We start from the raw sequence: 7,248 nt of genomic DNA, 5'->3' as shown, positions 1-7,248 counted from the left end.
TTTTATCCACTTGCTGCAGCTAGCCTTGCCAATTTCAGGCAGGGGCCATAAACTGGCATTTCAACCTGCAGGGCTCTAGAGCAAGGAGTTCTCAGTCAGTTGAGATTGGAGGCTCCAGGCAGAGAGTGGCTCTCACCCTAGCATATTACTAACCATCTTTGCTTACAAAGTAGCTTTTTACCCCTATCCTTTAGGATTTTGCTGAAAGTGACAAGAAGTAACCGGGATCTGTCAACATAAATTATATCTACTTTTTCCCCTAACAGCAACATAAAACATCATGGTTTATGTTCCAAGAAACAAAAGGAGACAGGTTTCCATGAAGAATGTTTTGATGTCATATAACAAGGCTCTTTCTAGCCTGTGAAATCCTTGTGCTCATTGTCAAAGCCTGACTTCTTTCACTAAGCCAATGCCAAATTTTAGGTTCTATTACTTAAAGCACTCCACTTCTGGTGCCAAATCTGTTGTCCATAACAAAACAAAATTGATATATAGTGACCTAGGCAAATAAGGTGTACTTTCCTTGCAAAACGAGAAATCTAGAGGTAAATTCCGCAAGGCTAAAAAGGTGGTTCTGTAATGAACAGACCCAGGTTCCTTGTAGCTTTCTAGGTGATCCTTTAGCATGCAGAATGCAGCCTCCTCAGCGTGTTACCACCAGGCTGCAAAATGGCTGCCCCACCTCCAACTCCACATCTACATCCAAGGTAGGAAGAAGGGGAAAGGCAAAAGGGTAAAGCCTCCTCCAAGTATACCTCCATTTAAAAGCTTAGCCAGGCGTGGTGGCTCACACCTGCAATCCCAGCACTTTGGGAGGCTGAGGCAGGGGGATCACCTGAGGTCAGGAGTCCGAGACCAGCCTGGCCAACATGATGAAACCCCTTCTCTACTAAAAATACAAAAATTAGCCGGGAGTGGTGGCGGGGCCTGTAATCTCAGCTCGTCTAAGGCTGAGGCAGGAGAATCGCTTGAACCTAGGAAGTGGAGACTGCAGTGAGCTGAGATTGCACCACTGCACTCTAGCCTGGGTGATGGGAGTGAGAACCTGTCTCTACGACAACAAAAGAAGAGAAAAACTTTTATATGATAGCCATTCTTGCTATGTCTTTTTTATAAAGTGGTATCTCACTGTGATTTTCATTTGCCTTTCCCTGATGGCTAATGAATGCTCTTTTTTTTTTAAACCTGAATGATGAGTACTTGTGTATGTTCACTATAATAACTCACCAAAGGGTACACTTATTATAATTTGCGCATCTGAATATAAGTTATACTTCAGTACAAAAGTTTATTTTAAAAGTATATGTTTTACATAAAGAAGTCTTACATTCTATTTTTTTTTTTTTTTTTTTTTTTTTTGAGACAGAGTCTGGCTCTGTCCCCCAGGCTGGAGTGCAGTGGCACAATCTCGGCTCACTGCAAGCTCCGCCTCCCGGGTTCACGCCATTCTCCTGCCTCAGCCTCTCCGAGTAGCTGGGACTACAGGCGCCCGCCACCACGCCTGGCTAATTTTTTGTATTTTTAGTAGAGACGGGGTTTCACCGTGGTCTCGATCTCCTGACCTCGTGATTCACCCGCCTCGGCCTCCCAAAGTGCTGGGATTACAAGCGTGAGCCACCGCGCCCGGCCCTTACATTCTATTTTTAAAGTGAAATCACCAAAAAGGAAAGAAATAAGAACAGTAGCTGTTAAATGAGACAGACCTGAACAGGAATTGCTGGCCAATGCTCTGCATCTCTTAGTAGCAGAGGTGCCTAACTCCTCTGCACCTCTATTGCTTCATCTTTACACACACACACACATCCACACACACACACACCCCAAAACAACAACATTAGCTGGGCACGGTGGCTTGCACTGTAATCCCAGCACTTTGGAATGCTGAGGCTGATGGATCACTTGAGGTCAGGGGTTCGAGACCAGCCTGGCCACCATGGTGAAATCCTGTCTCTATTAAAAATACGAAAATTAGCTGGGCGTGGTGGCACACGCCTATAATCCCAGCTACTTGGGAGGCTGAGGCAGGAGCATCACTTGAACTAGGAGGTAGAGGTTGCAGTGAGCTGAGATTGCGCCACTGCACTCCAGCCTAGGTGACAGAGACTTCGTCTCAACAACAACAAACTCTCACAGAGTTGTGGTTAGTATGGCACCTACAGGAGCTCGAAATAATAAAGTTTTTTTCCCAAAAACATAAAAATTGTTAGCTCATAAAATTACTCTTGGATTTGCATTGTTTGCAGTTGCTAAACCTTTTCCCTAGCGCATTAAGTTTTCTACTCTGGTATAGACAAGCCTTGCTGAAATCATTTTAAAAGCATGAATGATGAATCTGTCTTCCTAGGATTCAACAAAGTTATGAATGTTTCAATAAATGCCTATATCACATGAGTGAGGAGGTTAACCTTATGAATTTTCTCTTAATACAAAGACTAATGCTTTCTAATGGTCAAACTGTTTGAGATTTAAGGTGCTGCATGAGTTCTACTGCTGGATCTACTGCTCAGGTGCAATATATTTCAGTAAGTCACCAATCAACTGACTTAAATATCCTTTGTTTCACCTATAAAGTCAGCACAATCATATGTTACATCGCTAGTATATAGTTTCATTATTAGCTATAAATCTCTGAGATCCTAAGATGGTGGCTTTGTAAATTCAATATTACATTGCAACAGCACTAAGAGAGATTCCGAGATTCCCACCATCAATATGCATTATACAAATTTGTTAACTTGCGCTAACATAAACCTTTAATTTACAAAATTATGACTTTAGACTTCAAACTTTTTCTCTGTGTCAATCAAGATTAGTTTCATCTGTATATAAGAAAAAAACAATATAATAATGCATTAAACAAGATGGAGGTTTATTTTCCTCTTATGTAAAATAAATTCATGGGTAGGCCATCATGGGCTGGCATCGCACTCTCCTAATGTCATCAGGGATATGGGCTCCTTCTGTCTTTCCTCTCCACCACGTGGCTTCCACCAAGACCACGTCTTGGTTTTAGTTTGGTTGCTGCAGCACCCACCATCAAGTCCATGTTTTAGGCAGCAAAAAAAAAAAAAAAAGCGGAGGGTGGCGGTGGGGGGCAAGGGCAAAAGAGTCAGTTGCAAGAGAGAGCTTTCCCAGAAGCTGCTCTCAAAATTTCCATCCACATCTCACCAGCTACACCTAGCTATAAGAAGGCTGACCAATTTCATATCATAGAAGGGTGCATTGTGGCACCTACAACTACACCTTAGTTCTGCTGCTAAGGAATAAGAGGGTGGATGTCAGGTTGACAGTCTTTGCCACGCTTAAAAAAAATCTTTTCCATGTGTTCCTAGAATGTTGTGATCACTCATTTTGATTCAAAATTAAAATTTTTTCATTCAAAATTAAAATTTAAAGCAATTTTCAGAGATTTGTCACAAATCAATCTACTGAGTTAACATTTAGAGTACCATTCACTAATACAACAAATACTTATTGCACCTTCTATCAGGCACGTTGATAAAAAAGGGATGGGATGCAATAATGAACACATCCCCACTTTTCCAGACCTCATAGTTCATCAACTCAGTAAAAGTATGATGTGCTAATATACTATAAATGATACCTATTTAGAATGGATTACCCTCTATACATAGTCTTAGTATTTAGGTAATCAACTACATATACTATTTTTTTTTTTTTTCTGAGACAGTCTTGCTCTTGTCGTCCATGCTGCAGTGCAGTGGCGCGATCTCAGCTCACTGCAACCTCTCCTTCCCGGGTTCAAGCGATTCTCCTGCCTCAGCCTCCCAAGTAGCTGGGATTACAGGTACCCACCATCAAGCCTGGCTAAGTTTTGTATTCTTAGTAGAGATGGGGTTGCCCCATGTTGGCTAGGCTGGTCTTGATCGAACTCCTGACCTCAGGTGATCTGCCTGCCTCAGCCTCCCAAAGTGCTGAGATTACAGGCATGAGCCACCGCGCCCGGCCACATATACTATTTTAGCATAAAAATATTCTTTCATTTATCAGATGAATAATTGCATCATTCTGAGATGCTGATACAGACTTGAAAACAAATTTTAGATATGACTGTCATGCAAAGCGTTCTTGTAAAAAAAATATAGCTTTGCTCCAATAATACAATTTCAAGCAAATATATTAATATGGCTCTTGCAAATAGAATACTTAAAAACATAGTTAAATCCACATTTCCCAGAATTTTTAATCAGAAAGGAGATAACAAAGGGAACACAGACAAATTAAACAATAAAGAAAAACTGTAAATATTTGGTTGCATTTTTCAGGTAAAAATTAAACTAAGAGAATACTGCCTTGCAGATGATGGGGCTTTGTTCAACTCGCTGGTGATTCCTTTTCCTTTTTTTTTTTTTTTTTTTTTTTTGATGGCGTCTCACTCTGACGCCCAGGCTGGAGTGCAGTGGTGTGATCTCAGCTCACTACAACCTCCACCTCCTGAGTTCAAGTGATTCTCCTGCCTCAGCCTACCAGGTCCCGGCTAATTTTTATATCTTCAGTAGAGACAGAGTTTCACCATGTTGGCCAGACTGGCCTGGAACTCCTGGCCTCAAGTGATCCACCTGCCTTGGACTCCCAAAGTGCTGGGATTACAGGCATGAGCCACCACGCCAGCCAAGCTTTCAAAGAATTAAAGTTAGTTTTATTCAGAGGTCTTACTGAGGATTGCAACCCAGGAGAGTCTTCCAGAGAGTATCTGTTAGACTGCTCCAAAGCAGTGTGTCCGCACACAGTTTGTGTACGTCAGTGGTGGCTCTGCCTGTGCTCAGAAGTTACATTAAATGTGCTCAGAAGTTACATTAGAGCGAAATCACATCATGGTTTGGGTGCCAGGGTCCATCTGGTTATAGATTATGGAGACAATCATTATTGCTGTCAGACATAGGTGTGCATTATACCCATGCACATGAAGAGGCAGAGGCTAGATAATTGAACTTATCTTTTCTAAAACTGCAGTGATTCAGGCAAGAGAATGGGGACCTGTGCTCTATCCTGTTTATCTTTAGGGTATTCTTCCAGAGGGTTGCCCTCAGTCACCGAGTCAGGGGCTTTGTGAAATTCTCTGGCAAACAGAATGAGCAAATATACCTTCTTAGGTTTGCTACTTTTGTCTCACAAGATTCATCCTGACCTAGGTGAGGACAGGCATTTCCTACTCAAATGTTGCATTTCCCAAGACTACTTGGGCCTGCCACACCCCCATCCTGTGTTTGTATATATGTGTGTGTGTGTGTGTGTGTGTGTGTGTGTGTGTGTGTGTGTTTATTTTGAATAAATGAAAGTTTAAAGTTTTAAATAACTGTCCATATCCTCTCACCACCCCTCTCAAGAATTTCCCTGGGTGTTCCTTTACTTCACAAGGATCACAGAATGAAAAAAAATTAACAATAGTAAAAAAGAGACAAGTCTTTTAAATATTTGATGAAATGATATTGTATTGTTGAGTTTGTATTCCTTGAACTTTGCAATAATAAGGGGAGGGGAGGAGTCCAGGGATTATTCCTTCAGAATCAGCTGGTATTTCCTGACTATCCACTGTGGGCTGGGCACTGAGGTGGGTGCGGAAATGCAGAGTGAACATGACACAGGTTCCCTGCCTTCGGTTTCACTTTCCACATTGTTAACGCTATTCCATGCAAGAATTAATCCTTTCAAATTTAGTCTAGCCAGATGTTTTGTGTCCTCTATCCCCTCAACCTTGTTTTTTTCCTTTGCTTGGCATTTATTTTATATTGAAGTATAATTGTGGTATCAATAAACTGCACATTTTTAAACTGCACAATTTGAAAAATTTTATGTATGCATACAATCATGACACAATCACAGTCAGAATAATGAACACATCCATAATCCCCAAAAGCTTCCTCAAGCCCCTCTGTATCCATCTTTCCCTCCGCCTTACCCAATACCTGCCCCCAGGCAACAGCAATCTATAATGCTGCCATTATAGTTTCTATTTTCTAGAGTTTTATATAAATGGAATCATACAGTATGATGATTAAGCAAAATTATTTTGAATTATTTTGGGATTGTCAACTAAAGAAAAAAAATCAAGCTTTTATTTTAAGAGATGGAGTCTCACTCACTTTGTCACCCAGGCTGAAGAGACTGAAAAAAAAAAAGATTCATCTGTGTTTTTACATGTATCAATAATTCATCCTTTTTTGTTGCACAGCAGTATTCCATTAAGCAGATGTATAACAATTTCTTGATCCACTTCATTCATCTGTTGATGAACATTTGGGTTGTTTCCTTTTTTTTGGCTATTGAAAATAAAGTGTTAACTTTTTGGAAACTATCTCCTGAAAAAGCTAAACATAAATTTACTATATAAGCCACCGATTCCACTCATAGGTACATACCTAAGAAAAATATACGTACACATAAAATCTTGTGCACTAACGTTCATGGAAACATTATTCATAATAGCCAAAAAATGGAGACAACCCAAGTGTCCACCAACTGATGAACAGATCAACAGAGTGTGGTATATCCATAACAATGCAATATTATAAGCAATAGAAAGGAATATAGGAGTGATACATGGACGAACCTTGAAAACATTATGCTAAATGAAGTAAGTCTGACTTAGGCCACCGTGTATTTTGTGATTCCACTTACATGAAATGTCCAGAAAAGGCAAATTCATAGAGACAAAATGTAGTGTCTGCCAGGGGCTGGAGAGAGGTAGGGCCAGGGGGTCTGGGGAGTGATTGCTGATGGGTACAGTTTCTTTTGCGGGTGATGAAAATGTTCTAAAATTAAATAGTGGTGATGGTTGTGCAACTCTGAAAATACTAAAAACTACCGAATTGTATACTTTATTTATTTTATGAGATGCAGTCTCGCTCTGTCGCTCAGGCTGGAGTGCATTGGCATGATCTGGGCTCACTACAACCTCCTTCTCCCAGGTGGAAGCGATTCTCCTGCCTCAGCCTCCCAAGTAGCTGGGATTACAGGCGCGCGCCACTATGCCCCGGTAACTTTTGTATTTTTAGTAGAGACGGGGTTTTGCCATGTTGCCCAGGCTGGTCTCCAACTCCTGACCCCAAGTGATCCGCCGGCCTCGGCCTCCCAAAGTGCTGGGATTACAGGCGTGAGAGCCACTGCGCCCAGCCAAAGCTGCTATTTTTTAAAAGCGGCAATGAACATTCTTGTACAAGTCTTTGTACGGACATACAGTTTGGGTAAATACTTAGTAGAAGAATAGCTGGGTCATATGCTGGG

The sequence above is a fragment of the Hylobates moloch genome, unplaced genomic scaffold (genome assembly GCF_009828535.3).
Source record: "Hylobates moloch isolate HMO894 unplaced genomic scaffold, HMol_V3 SCAFFOLD_11, whole genome shotgun sequence".
Lineage (NCBI taxonomy): Eukaryota > Metazoa > Chordata > Mammalia > Primates > Hylobatidae > Hylobates > Hylobates moloch.
This window is presented reverse-complemented; position numbering follows the sequence as displayed.